Below are 14,642 nucleotides of genomic sequence, written 5' to 3' on the forward strand. Positions count from 1 at the left end.
TGCTATCATTTGTATTTCTTCCTTAGCCTTTCTGGCTACAAAGTCATATTTATAATTTCTTTCTAATTCTACCTTCCCAACAACTTTTCAATTGGAAAGTAGCTCGGTTGATAAATGAGGATTTTCAGAGCCTGTTGCAGTTGGTGCCACTGAGGGACAAGAGCGCTGCCACCGGTTCAATGGGTACAGATTTCACTGGGATTTAGCCATTTTTTGGTTCTTTGCTTGTTCCAAGTCTAAATCTCAGGCAGAATTAACAGAGAAATTATTCATTCAAATGATTGCTGTGTTTATAGCAGAAATGAAGTGCTCAAACCAGGAAATCTGCCTGTTTTGCTGTTTCCAGTGTAGAGTAGGACATGGAAACAATGGATTAAGTAGTTTGCTTTTTTCTTTTATTTCCAAAGGATTACAATAAAACAGTTATTGTCCATAATATACGTGATATTGAAGGTGCAAAATGACACAATCTCTATAGCACCTGACAGGTTGCAGTCAGCATTTTATTGATCTGCTTTGGCACTGTAAAAGACATTACACAGTGTTTCTCCTGAGGCTATTACATTATTAAATGGATCCTGAGAAGCAGACAGAAAGGAATTTGGGAATATTTGTCAAAATGAATTTTTTTAATCTGCTTACTGAAGATGTGTCATCATAGATTTTTTAAATCACTGCTTACTTTAAACATATATTTTGTTGCAAAAGACAATAGAGGGGCTCCTTCAGGTAATTTCCCTGGAGCATCTGAAATATCTGTAATGTTTGCTTTAAACAAGTAATATTTCTACAGAAAAAATTAATAAAAAAAAAGAACCAAAAAACTAACAACAACAACAACAACACAGAAACCAAAAAATCCCGAAACAAAACAAAACCCCCAACCAACCAAAAAAAAAACAAACAAAGAAAAAAAAACAAACAGAAAAACAGAAAGAAAAATATTTATATATATAAATATAAAATATAAATATAAAATATAAATATAAAATATAAATATAAAATATAAATATAAAAGAAAATTTTATATGAAAACTTGATCACGTTGTGTCTTTAGGACTTGACAATGTTTGTGATGTGTGTCAGCATGGATGGGAAATGGCTCTGGAAGTGGTGTCGGTGCTGGCTGTGGAATCCCAGCTTCAGCTTCAGTAGAAGCAGCCTCGGGTCACCTGAAAAATGGGTCCTGGAGCAGAGGGAAGGCCAGGATTCTCTGGCACACTCACAGATATTGGTTTGCACCTCCTGAGGGGCTCAGTCTGCAGCAATCCAGCCTGCTCCCAGCTGAGCCCCAGACTCCCTTCAGGCAGGCCAGGGAATTGTCTGTGCTGTGTTTACCTGAGGCTGGAACTGGTTTGTTGTGCCCAGCTGGAGCTGCTGTTCAGCCCTGGCTGTGGGGCTGGAGCTCCAGGTGCCCCCTGCCTTCCCCAGCAGCGCTCTGGGTGCCCTGATCTTGTGCCCCAGCCTGGGCTTTGCTCCACTTGCCATGTCTGTGAGGAGTCATGGCAGGGTTGGGGTTGGGAGGGACCCTACAATCACCCAGTGCCACCCCTGCCATGGCAGGGACACCTCCCACTGTCCCAGGCTGCTCCAAGCCCTGTCCAGCCTGGCCTTGGGCACTGCCAGGGATCCAGGGGCAGCCCCAGCTGCTCTGGGCACCTGTGCCAGGGCCTGCCCACCCTCACAGGGAACAATTCCTGCCCAAATCCCATCCAATTCTGCCCAAATCCCATCCAATCCTGCCCTCTGTCAATGTGAAACCATTTCCTCTTGTCCTGTCCCTCCATCCCTTGTAAAAAGTCTCTCTCCAGCTCTCCTGTAGCTCCATCAGGCACTGCAAGGCCGCAGTTTGGTCACCCCAAAGCTTCTCCTCTGCAGGCTGGACAACCCCAGCTCTGCCAGCCTTCCCTCCCAGGAGAACTGAACTTCTCTATGAACAGGGGCCACTCCTGCTGGCTCCTTCCCTTGCCCACTGCTTTTCTAGAGGCTTTTCACAGCATTTTGCCCTGCCTGTGGATTTCCCACGTGCCACTGACACCCTTGCTGGTGTTTGTCACTGAGGGAGGGCAGGCCAGCCTAAGGGACATTATTGCCAGCCTAAGGGACATTATTGCCAGCCTAAGGGACATTATTGCCAACTGCAAGGATGGTTTATGTGCCCATTTCCTATCCTGGTGCCCCTTGTAAAGAAATCCACGTTGCCATGACAATTTGCCAAGGCCATGGCTGGTGGGAAGCACAAAGGCTGGAGACATGTGGGGTGTGTGTTTGTCCCACACTTGTGGGGCTGGAATTCCTCTTGGGAATGCTTTTAGGAGCCAGCTCCTCCTCAGGTCCAGGGAGACTTTCACTGACAAGTTTTTGTCCTTCAGTTGTGTGTAAAACACCTTTCAGTAGAAAGAATCTGGAGTAAAATGTGCCATAACAAAGATGGTGAACACCAACACAGGTAATTGAATTGCAGCATTCATTGGTTCTAGAGATTTATTTTTGTGTTGAAAAAAACCTGTCATTTCTGCCAAAATTGATATATGTGGTTGAGAATAATTAATTCAATGCTTGAAGAAAGCTTTCAGACTAATGGGTGCAATCTCTAGTCACTTCTCAAGAAAGAAGTTTAGTTCTTCAGACTTAAAACTAGAATTTCTCATAGCTGGTTCTATTTTTAAAATAGCCTTTGGTTCAGTTTTAGTGCAACTTTTAATGGTAATAAGATGGATGTATAGGCATTCTTCTTTTTATGAAAATGTAGAATTTAAAGTTCAAGACCACAAATATTAGGATAACTTCCCCCACTGCACAAACCCCTTGTCAATTGGTTCTGGCGTTTTCTGCCAAGGAGCACAACTGAAACTACCTGGAGATTCATGCTTCCAGTTTCTGTGTTCACTCATTTCAGTGGATTTATTCCCTAATGCCAAAGCAGAAATCATGTGCACCAGCAGAATTTGTTTTCCTCTTCAGTTGCAGGCCTTTTTCAATAATATTTCAGGAAGGGTGCTGGGTCTGCACTGGGAGAGAGCTATTTGAGCCCCACAGCCAGCTGTGTTTACTGGGCATTAAATAAACCAATTTCTCTTCAAGACTCACTTCAGTTTGAAGTTCTCAACTCTTTTGTCTTTGTGCAATTTGCATTCCATGGTGGGTTAAAGCTTTGTGAGCAGCAATTCATCTTTGCAGCTCCTCAGCTTCCAAGGGCTGTGGTCTCCATTTCATCTTTATGTTCTGTCTCTCCAGCAGACCCAGTCTTCTCGCTCTGAAAATGCCATTTTCTGTCCTGAGCGTGTGTAGAGCTCATACCAATCACTTTGTGTTGCATCAGTGGGAGCTGGAACAGTCTGGAGCTCTATTTAAGCCTCAAAAGTGTTTTTCTTTTATCAACAAAAAGGTCTCAATAATCTTCATGCTCAAATTGGCTTGAAATGTATCCCTGTGCCCTAATCTGGGAGATACAGGTGCCATTTATGGCTTAAATAAGGGATCTTTGCTGAGTTATAACTCCCACAAAAGCAGTGCTTCAGCAAGTTAATGGGATTGTTATGGGGTTTGTGTGCAAGCCTGACTCAGAATATGGTTCTGCTTGTCCCTGGACAGATTTAAGGCACTCAATATGTGATTGTACTTGTGTGTGGTGCTCACTGAGCCTTTCTGGGCAAAACATTTGGTTCTTTGTGAGAGGATTTTGCAAACATTCTTGCCTGGAAGAAGTTTAGGGAGCGGCAGATGTAGCAGTTTGATGGGTCAGGAAGTAACAGTATGGATAATTGTATGGAAAATCACATCAATTTAACCCCTGCTGTAACAGCAGGTTGTTGGAAAGGGGAGGAAAATAAGAATAAAGCTTTCTTGTTTATTGTTTGTACGCTAAAAACTGGCCAAGTTGCTAGGTTGTCTTTTGTGTTTTTTTTAATTTTAAAGCTGTGAATGGTTTTAATGAACATATTCACAAGAGAATCTGTCAGCACAGCCACAATTGCACACTCCTCTGAACAGCAGATTGCCAAAATCTTGGACACATTTCCATTTCTCTGTGGCCAGAATACAGGTTGTACCTCATCTCTGCTAAACTCACACGTGATTGCTGAGCTTGAACAAAGCCAAATTAATCAGGTACAGGAAAATCAGAGCCATGAAAGGTAAATTGATTTTAGGTTTCCCAGCTCTTTTATTTGCAATGGGAAAACGTTAAAATTGCAGTAAGATTTGTGGTGGCAGAAACATTTCTGCAATTCCCTGGTAGCTCAGCCAGAAGAATTCACTTTTAGGCAGCTGGGATGTGCAGGTGACAACAGGGATGGCTTCCAGAAGGACTTTTTCCATGAATTTCCTTGGCATTGTGATTTGGCTGACTGGATTGAAGCCCACTGGATTTTCCTTCTTGAAAATGACTTCCAAAACACGAGTGCACAGCAGTGAGCATCAGCCTAACCTGAAAACTCACTTACTCTGGGTAGATTTGGTACTACTGAGATCCCTCTTGTCCTTACATTGCCCTCTGGATCAAAAAGTGCTTTTTCCTGTGTGGCATTTAGGCTGTTTTCATGAGTGGTTGTAGGAAAAAAGAGCATTTTAGTACATCTTTTTCAGAGAAAACACTTTTTCCTGGTAGAAAATCGCTCTAAAATAAATGCACATCAGTTCTTTTCCCTCTGGAAACTGTAATTTTTCATTACATTTCCAAGGTTTTTGTATAAGCATGAGCTTATTGTGATGGTTTTACCCTCTTTAACATATTATTCATCTGTTTCAGCACATAAATAACAATATCCTTTTTAAAAAATTCTGCTCACCAAAACTGCAAACTTTTGCTTTCCAATTAGTCTAATTCAAATATACATATTGCAGAGAGAAATTTGGGAATGCTGGATCAACGTGGAGGTGATATTTCCTTAAATCCTGATCTGAAAACCCAAGCTGCAAAAACATTTGAGGATATCTCTTCCTTTAACTTTTTACTTCCAAAATTCAGGGAGGCTGAGTTGCTCTAGGAAGAAGAAATAATGCAGATTGATTCAATTTTAGGATTTGCAGCCCTGGAATCCACAATCCTATCGCCACCTCGAGGCCAGTGAAGCCTTTTTCCAAGGCTGAGGAAAATCCTCTTTTCTGCCTCTGAGATTGGAGCAAACTGCTGCATTCAAACATAAATTTTAGGGCTCTGCTTTCTCTAAAAAAAAAATAAATAAAAAAGGTTGTAAAAGAAATTGGGGTTTCATTTTTGGGTGCTTTCATGCTCAGAAAATCCAGGTTTCAGACCTGACCTGCATTTAAATCTGCTGATCCTTACAATGGAAACCTTAGAATTTTCAGATGTCGGCAATGAAATTATCTCTCATTGCTGGTAAATTTTTGGATGCTTTTATTGTTTTGAAATGTAACAGGTAACAATCTCAGAGCTCTTTCCCAACCCTCATCTTTCCACAATTCCCTAATTGCAGTGGAATGAGAAACTGCTCCATAGGGTAGGTATCTTCAATACTGGATGGTGAGTTTTTAAGGGTAGTACTTGCAAAAATGGTTCAGGGATAGCTCAAACATCCTGAATCTTACCAGAATTTTGGCACCAATAAGTTAGTAAAGCCTTCAGTGATGTAGTGCATTTTTGACTTTTAGAAGAATTTGGACAGCAATTTAATAAAAAATAAATTACCTGGGAAAAAATAGTAGTGATGAGAGGAGGAATATGTCCAGCTCCTACCAGACTTGTGCAGCTCTGCTAAGGGGATGGAATTTACTCTTTTCCCTCCCACTTTCTTCCCATTCTCTGGATTGTTTTCCTCAGCAGGTATTGACAGTCTGAACCAGGCACGAGTTGCAGTGAATTAAAACAAGAGTGGAAGTCAGAAATCCATACAAAGGCTGCAAGGATGAAAATCCTCAGCCGAATTTATTACCTGTATAACTACAGCTCCCCCTTTGCCTGGGCCTTTGAACAAGCAGTAATCTAAATTTCAATCTGTTCTCTCAGTCAAAGGAAAAATTCTTGCTGTGGAGGTGAGGCTCTTGTGCTGCTGTCAGGTAGGAATCCCCTACCCAACCTTTTCAAATTGAAACTGGGAAAAGGATTAATTCTTCTCCAGGTCTGCTGTTTGCACCATCATTACAAACGACTTGAGGTTTGAAATTGTAAGGAATTCAATTCAAGGATACAGCTCAGTGTGATGCTTAAGAGATGCAGTTTATAACCTCCCCAATGAGGAATTATTTCATTTAGTATCTCCTGCAGATTTTGCACTACAGATTATGTGGATTTAAAGAGTAGGGAGGGCAACAAATCCCAAATGCAGTGGGAGGGCAGAGGTGTTGAACAAACCAGAAATCCCTCCTGGGATGGATTCCCTGTTTGCCCCAAATCAACCCTGAAGGACCAGCTGGGAGCACATTGCATTTTCCCTGCTCCAAGGCAGCTGCATCCCATTCTCTGGCAGGAATCTGGTTGGGAACACACATTCCAAAAGAGAGAGACACCCAGAGGCTTCTCCTGGGGCAAAAAATCACCCTCGGTGGTGCCTGGAGCAGCTCAGAATTTGCTCATCGGTTTTTATCTTGTGCAAATGTTTTGGGGATATCCAAGCACAAAAGTTTGGTGTACATTTAACTGGGAAAGTTTGGTCTGCATTTAAGTGGGAAAGGTTTTGTGTATATTTAAGTGGAAAAGGTTTTGTGTATATTTAAGTGGGAAAGGTTTTGGGTAAATTGAATTATTCTGTGGGAAAGGCTCAATCTAAATTCCACACACAGAGTTCTGGGGTGTGTACTCACCTTTCCATGGCTCACCAGACAACTCTGGTTTATTCCACAGCCTCAGCCATGTTGTGACTGTTAATTTTATGTGGCAAATGTGATTTCTGAACTCCTGTTGTGGCTCTGGGGTGTTGTTTCAAGCCCTGAACAAATCATTTCCCTCCTTCTCCCCATGGATTCTCCCTGTGTTTCCTGCTCTTGCTGCACAAGCAGCACAAGCTGAGCAGTTTGGGCACTGAGAAGAGACTTGTTGAAAGGATGGGCTCATTTTGGAATTTCTCTGGGATTTCTGGTCCACATGCAATCTCCTCCAGCTGCCCCTGCAACCCCTTAGCAACCTTGGCAGTGGGGAGGCATCATCTGAGTTTCAGAGAGGCTTTAATTGCACTTTAATATCAGATTTGATGGCTGGTGCAGTTGCCACTGGAGGGAGACAGGATCCACACATTCCTTTGGAGTATGGGCATGACAGGCAGAGATTTCCCCCTGCTTTCATGATGGAACCTGAAAAGAAATACAGGAGAAACTTGAGCGTTTTTTACCTAAATTGAAACATTTAAAGGAATACAAATATTATCAATGACTTTGCTCTGTCAGCTACTTTAGGAGTCCAGTCTTCTAGAAGAGAAAAGCTGTTGTTAAAAGTACATATTTCAGATGAAATTCAGAATAGCTAAAATAAAATGCTGAGTGACAGATGGACATTAATGAGGAAATAATAATAATAATAATAAGGGAGCTTGCACACAGTGGAGGGAGTCAGGACATGAAGCAAATGAATATTCCATGTTATTTCTCTGATACAAGTGGGTTTATGATACCATATAAATAGAGGTACTGGAAATACTGAGCTATTTTAAGAATTGCTAGTAGGATTCTTCTTAATCCCATTATTCCAGAGGAATGAGAGAAGAAAGGAGAAGATTGCTGCTCTGGTGGAATGATGTGCTGCTTGCAGAAAATCTGGAATTTGCTCTTTAAAAAATTGTGTGCTCCTAAAGATTATTCTTTCAAGACCTGTACAAAAAAAAAAAAAGCTTTCTAATCCCTCTGGCATTTCTGCAACTCTTTTTGTTTCCACCCTGGAACTGGAGTAACAGTTGAGCTCTCAAAATAACCCAACAAAAAGAAGTCTGGGATGAAAAGCAGAGCCCCAAACCTGCCCTGGGAGAGGTGCCACGCTCTGGGGCTGCTGTGAGGCTGGAAATGCTCTTCCCTTGGGATTTACTGCCATGATTTTGGTATCCACTAAAATTGTGTGGATAAATATGGGATTTATCTCATTGCTGCCTCTCCCTTCCTTATGGATAAAGTAACTCCACCATGTTGGTGGGGATTGGCTTAGGATGTTGAATTATTTGTTGGGTTATTGTCCCAATTCCAGTTCTTTCCCTCCTGTTGCAGTTGTTTCTCCCTTCTGTTTGGTAAAACACACCCCACATATTCACACTGATGTTACATCCCCAGAACTGCCCATGAGGATAAATGACAGCATGGAAAATCAACATTTCCCTAATTTCACATTCTGCTCTGGTGCATTGTGTGACTTCATATTCTTCCCTCTGAAATGAGTCTTTAAAGAGATAAATTTTCATGTGTTAACATTAAATCCCAGAAAACTTTGTAATACAGTAATTCCTACAGAGGTCATTAATATTTTAGGGAAAGCTTTCCTCAGCTGTGTGCAGAGTCTCAGTTTCCACCTGCAAAGGGATTTTCCTGTATGGATTTTTATAGGCAACTGCTTTAAAATCTGAGGCTCAACAAACTGAGTTTCCCCCAGAATTTTCCCCAGAATCCTGGCTTCAGGAACAGCTTTTGATGGCACTGAGGAACAGAGATAATAAAATGGGCTTTGTCCCACCAGGGCCAACCCCACACTGCTGCTGCAGTTTAGGGCTGTAAATAAGGAAAAGAAAAGAAAATTTTGGGGTGTCAGAACCAGAGAGGGAATGAAATGCATTGAGAAAACGTGTCATAAATTTGGCAGGAAATCTGCAGATATTGGTGCAGTTTTGAGTAAGGATTCACTGATTTCTCACTTGTTTATGGTCAATTCCAGAGAATATCTGAATCAAGAAGTGCAGAAAATCCCCTAAAAGATTTGAAATGGGATCTGGTTCTTGGTGATTCTGCACTCAAGTTCTGTTTGGACACTGATTTTTTAGCACAACAAACAGAAAACATTTCACACACACCAGAGTTTTAAAAAGCATTTTTATTTTAAACATTTGAATTCTATGAATTGAAAAGCAAATGCTTCACTTAAAAAACAGAGCAACAACATTTGGCTTCTCAAAATAACCTTCCAGTTTTTGGCCAAATGCTTTTATGTTTCACATAAATTTGCAAATAAAATTAAATTGAAGTTTCATTCTTCTGTAACATTAAACATTTCATCAATGTCAGTACTTTCAGTAGGCCCAAATGTCAAGAAGTAAGGTCCTGAATACGGTTTCTAAATGGCATTTTTTTAATCCTAGACTTTTTTTGTCTTGATCTCAGTTTTGCTTTACGTTTCTGCCAGCTCTGTGGCATAAATGCAAGGTTTTCCAGCTCTCTTGAAAAAGGCCCAGGCTCACAGCAGAATTCCAGTGAATGGTGAGTGGCTTGTTTACTAAAATTCACTGGTTGGGTACACAGCTCCTGCCACTCCAAAAACAACTCAGGCTTTTAAAATGCTCTAAATCCCTCTGTGTAAAATAATAAAGCAACATGGGCGCTCTGGGGGATGCTCACAAAAAGCTCCTGGTACTTTCCCAGCCTGGGGGCTCAGGGAATTTGTTTATCCAGCCAAAAGAGGAGCACAAAAGAGGTGGGAAATGATGGCAGCACCAAAACATCTACTGGGGAGAAGCAGCCCCCAGTGGGTTACTGGTTCTGAAGGCAGAAAGTGTGGCAGAGGAGGAGGAGGAATTAGAGATTGGAATTATCTGGTTGGTAACTGGATGTTCACAACAGAGAAGGTGAGGTGCTCCAGGGTCGTTGTGTTGAACAGAGCTGGTTCTTCCAGCGTGGGGAGGGAAATGTGTCTTGGAAGTGGGGTTTGGTTCCTATAAATCATCACTCCTAGAAATTCCTCATTGCCCTGGTCCTGTGGAGCATCTGGAATGCCCAAGAGCCAGAGCAGAGACACCTCAGCTTCATTACCTTCATTTCAGGCAGAAATGAAATAACACAGGGCTTTATTGACTTGCTTGTGCATTTTGACACTGAGCAGACAATGATTTTCAGAACAGGTGTGTTGCTGGTAAATGTATTTTTGTGCTTTTATTACTCCACTTACCTGCAGATTTTTAAGTTGTTTAGTTTTTAAGTAGTTTAGGTGGGGCTTTCTTGTTGTTTTTATTTGTTTGCTTGGTTTGGATTTTTTTGTTTCTTTGTTTTTTGTTTGTTTTTGGCTAAATTTTTTACTTTAGTTCCATGGTACTACATATGCAAGTAAAAGTAAGAGATGAGTGCATATTTCCAAAATATAGAGTTGAAGAAGGCAACACTAAGTGAGCTGGCAGAAATAGAGAGAAAGGGAAAGGAATAAAGCAAACCACGGTCCCTTTCTGTCTTTTTCCACTCTGTACAGGGAGTGCTGTAGGTTGGAGGGATCAGACAGAATCCAAAGGTCCTTCACATGGAGGGAGATCATCCAAGGAGGGATTCTGGGGGACAGACACCACACCAAGGATGGTTTGGGGCTGGAACCACCCCTAAAGCAGCTCTTTGAACACAAAGATAAGCCTTTAAAACAAGCCCAGGAGATCAGCAGCGCTTTGTTTGTTTTCCTAATTAACTTCATCCAGACAAATCTGTCACAGGGAAGGGAACACAGCCTTGTGCCTGAAGGTCTAAACCAAATTTGCTTTATTGCTTTGTCTTTTTTGATCCCTCCCTGTATTTATTTATAAAAATTATCTGGGGAGCTCATTCTGATTTTTCTGCCTGGGTGCTGTCAGTAGCTCCTTACCCATGAATGTGAAATTCCCTAAACTGTCAGGGAGACTCTCAGTGCCTGCAAACTGAGAAAAACCACAACTCCCAAACTCCTCTTTAAAAAAAAATTAAAAAAAAAAAAAATCTTAAAATCAGAGCTTGATGGGACAAATTGTTGCTCTGAGCTTGCTGGAGTAATCTCAGAGATTCTTGGCACATAATCCTGGCTGGGTGCCAAGCCCTGCTTTGGTTCCAAGCAAATTGCAGCCAGCATTCAGCAGCAATTAACTCTGAGGCAGAGGCAGCTGGGCCAGCCTGAGTTATCATCTCTGCAGGGCTGTCCTGGCACTCTGAGCTGGCCTCGTGCTCCTCCAGCCACAGAATCCCTGCTTCTCCACAGGTGCCACCCCAAATTCCTTCCTGGGCCTTGTGGTCCCCCACCCTCGGTGGCTGTGCTTGTGGAAATCCCACCACAAGAGCTGGGAGGATGGGGAGAGATGGATTTAAAGCTGGTTTAATTATTCTACACTTCTGTGCAATGCCAAAGTTAATGATCACTGCTTGCTCAACACTTTATCATTGGTGGAATTCTAGGATGAGGATAAGAAAAAAAGAAGTAGAGTTTGTGCTTGTGATTTTGGAGTTTTGAGGCTGCAGTAAATAATTTTATAAGGTTTTGTGACCTACATTTCAATGGATTCTAGAACAATTCACTGCTTGTGCTGCTGCAGAATCGATCTGCTGAGGGTTTAGTGGTGAGGTGGCCTGGGTGGATTCCTCCTGTTCTCCCTGGAATTGTTCTGACTGAGGGAGGTGAGTGATGGTGGAGCTCATTTGGGTTTGCTGCGCTCAGGGGCGACACCTCCATCCCCTCCTACGTGGTGTTTGCACACATTTCTTGGTTCCCCACCTCTGGCTGCTCCTCCAGGTGTCCTTGACTGGCTGTGACCCCCAGGCAGGGCGTGTGGCAGGGGAGGAGAGGTGCTGGGGCTCTGGGAAGAGAAAGCCACCTTTGGGGAGCATTCCCATGGCACTGTGCTCCAGCCACTCGGGTTGGCATGCATTTTAACTGCCCAGATTAAAGCTGGGATGTGCTGCTGTAATCCTTCCCCAAACATCTGGTCTTGGCAATGATTTATAAAGGAGAGTGTGTAACCTCTGTGCTGGAGCATGTTTTTGCTGTGTATTTATAGCTAAATAAATATCCCTCGTAGCTAAAGTAAAAAAAAAATGGTTTAGTCCATGTCTTGATAGTAATTTCAATCTTTTCCATTCTGTTAAAGCTTATCAAACAGAAAAAGCAGGTTCTCAAATGAAAAAGGATGTTTTAATAAGGTGGTTAATGCTCTAAGTTAACTTAATGGGTTTTCACTGTTTTCTGGGCCCCTTTTTGCTGAGTTAGCATGGGATTATCCACATCAGGGGCTTGGCTGAGTGACTGAGATGGGATTAAATTAGAATAAAATTAAATACTTCCTTGTCTGTCCTTTTGAATTGTTGACCCATATTGTTGCTACCAATATTTGAAGCAATGTGTCGCCCCAGATTTCATTTCTCTATTTCGAGGTTACTTTAGGAAAGGTAATTAACTTTTAATTGTGTCTTCAGTATTCATCCTGCCTAAGCACTCAGTTTTTATTCTGCTTGTGAAGGGCAATGTTTAGACTGTTCTGTGGGCAGCATGAAATCAATGCTGCCTTCAATTAAATTTTTCTTTGTGTGACACGATGGTGGGTCAGAAGTTGTCACTTGGCCTCTTTAATGGGTTTATTAAACACTGGGTTTAGTTGAGGGATTTTCTAGAGACTTTTATGTTAGATTAAAAACATTTTCCCTTTTTTTCTCTTCAACTTTAGGCAATAAATTGGGTTTTTTAAATAAATCAAATATAACAGAGTTACTTAGTGGTTAATAACTGGAAGCTGGGCCACGGTTTTGGTGATATTGCAGAAAATTGAGTATTTGGAGTGGCTGTTCAGAGATTTGTATTTATTTGTGATGCCCATTAAATAGCAGTGTAGGGCACTATACACCCAAAAGTCACTGGTGGGGTTTTATCTGGCAAAAAAAGGCAAAAAAAAAAAAAGAAAAAAAGCTTTTACACACTGTCAAACCTGGAACTGGAGCTCAGCCCTCCTGATTCCACAGGCTCCATTCCCTGTTTGGGTGGCACTCAGCCAGGAACTCAGGAGGTCCTCCTGGAACCCTGCCTTGGCTTTGGCAAAAGTCTATAAAAATGGAGATGTAGTGGGTTTAGAAAAATACAAAAGAATGTGCTTTTTCACACAATGAATGACTAAATGGTGGAGCTCGCTGCTGGAGGATGTGGGAGGCTGAAAGTATCAATTAATTCAATTAATTACGGATGGGCCAATTGTGAAGTGTTAAACACAAGAGTCCAGATTTAACTTGGGGTTCTGGCTGGTTTCTGTCCAGCTTTCAGTGGGAGGTTCCCTGTCCTGGGGTGTCCACCCTGCTGGGGCAGTCTCTTTGTCCCTGCTGTAAATTAAAATGTAAATTAAAGCAAAGCCAGTGACAGCAGGTCAGAAAAATCCTGTTTGAATAGAACCCCCCAAAGCAGGTTCAGCCAGAACAAGCCCAGCATCACTTGGGTTGGAAAAGATCTTTAAAATCTTTGAGTCCAGCCATAAAGCCAGCACTGCAAAGCCCACCAAAGACCATGTCCAGTCAGGTTCTCAGCTCTCCAAGGATGGTGGCTCCATGAGCTCTCTCTGGGCAGCCTGTTCCAGGGTTTTACTACTCTCTCCATAAGATTTTCTTAAATTTAAATGGGATTTGCTGTGCTTCAATTTGGGCCTCTGTCTGTCTATCAGCACCTCTGAGAAGGCAGTGATTCCCTGTGCTTTACTCCCTCCCCTCAGGTATTTATTTATACACATTTATTTACATTCAATAATCCCAAGTCTTCCCTCCTCTAACCTGTGCAGTCCCAGCTCACTCAGCCTCTCAAACCTTTCACATTTCTCAAGATGAGCTGGGATCCCAGCACTGAATCTGTGGTGTTTGGCAGAGGAAAGGGATGCCCCGCCTCCCTCAGGGTGCTGGTAACTCATCCTCATCCTCATCCTCCTCCTCATCCTCATCCTCCTCATCCTCATCCTCCTCCTCATCCTCCTCCTCATCCTCCTCCTCAGCCCAGAGCTGCTGCTCTTTGCTCCAGGGCACACTGTTGGCTCATGGTCAGTCAGTCCCCATGGACCTTCCAGGAGGTTGTTCCCTGGAGATTTTTCCAGCAGTGACTTTCTTAAACCACAATTGCTCAAGTTTCTAAAGAGCTTTTAGTGACAGATTTTTCCGAAAGTGTTTTTGAATATAAAGCCAGGCTTCCTTCACCTTCTACCACGTGGCTGCTGACCACTTAAAAAAACCCTTAGGAACAAGAATCTCTCTTGGGGGGGTTTATCTTTTTTTGTTTGCAGTTTCTAAGCTTTACCAGCAGCTTTTGTCCTGGTTCCAATTCCAAGTCTAGAAGGCACAGAAGGCACAGGCTGTGGAGAGAGAGAGAGGTGAATTCTGCACTGGTAGTGCTATAGAAACTCCATTGCTTTCTTAATTTTCGGGATGCAGCTGCCAGTGGCACCATTCCAGCAGCTGGGCCAGGCTCCAGTGTGGAGGTGCCCACCCAGGGCACTGTGCCAGGGTAGCTGAGAAGGGAAATCTGTTCCTGCCCTCCAGGCAGGGCTGAATCCAGCTCCGATGCCTTCGGGCTTGGGTTGTTTGTGGTGGCAGCTGGAGCTGGGAGCTGCTCTCTGGGGAGTGTTTCCTCATTGTTCCTCTGCTTTCCATGGAGGCAGGAGACACAGAGATGTCAGCATCACCTGCTGCCTGCAGGCTCTGACAGCAGAGGTGTGTGAGCACAAACTGCAGGCAGGAAAAACAACTCAGCATCAATGACATCTTCCCCAGCATGGAGGAACCACAGAATCACAGAAATCACAGAATCACAGAAT

General features: G+C 42.7%; 1 protein-coding gene across 1 annotated transcript in view; it reads left to right on the plus strand.

Annotated features, from left to right (window-relative positions):
• Window positions 1–14,642, plus strand: part of LOC107210490 (sodium- and chloride-dependent GABA transporter 3) — a 45,153-nt gene that overhangs the window by 1,664 nt on the left and 28,847 nt on the right. The window lies entirely within an intron of this gene.

The sequence above is a fragment of the Parus major genome, chromosome 12 (genome assembly GCF_001522545.3).
Source record: "Parus major isolate Abel chromosome 12, Parus_major1.1, whole genome shotgun sequence".
Lineage (NCBI taxonomy): Eukaryota > Metazoa > Chordata > Aves > Passeriformes > Paridae > Parus > Parus major.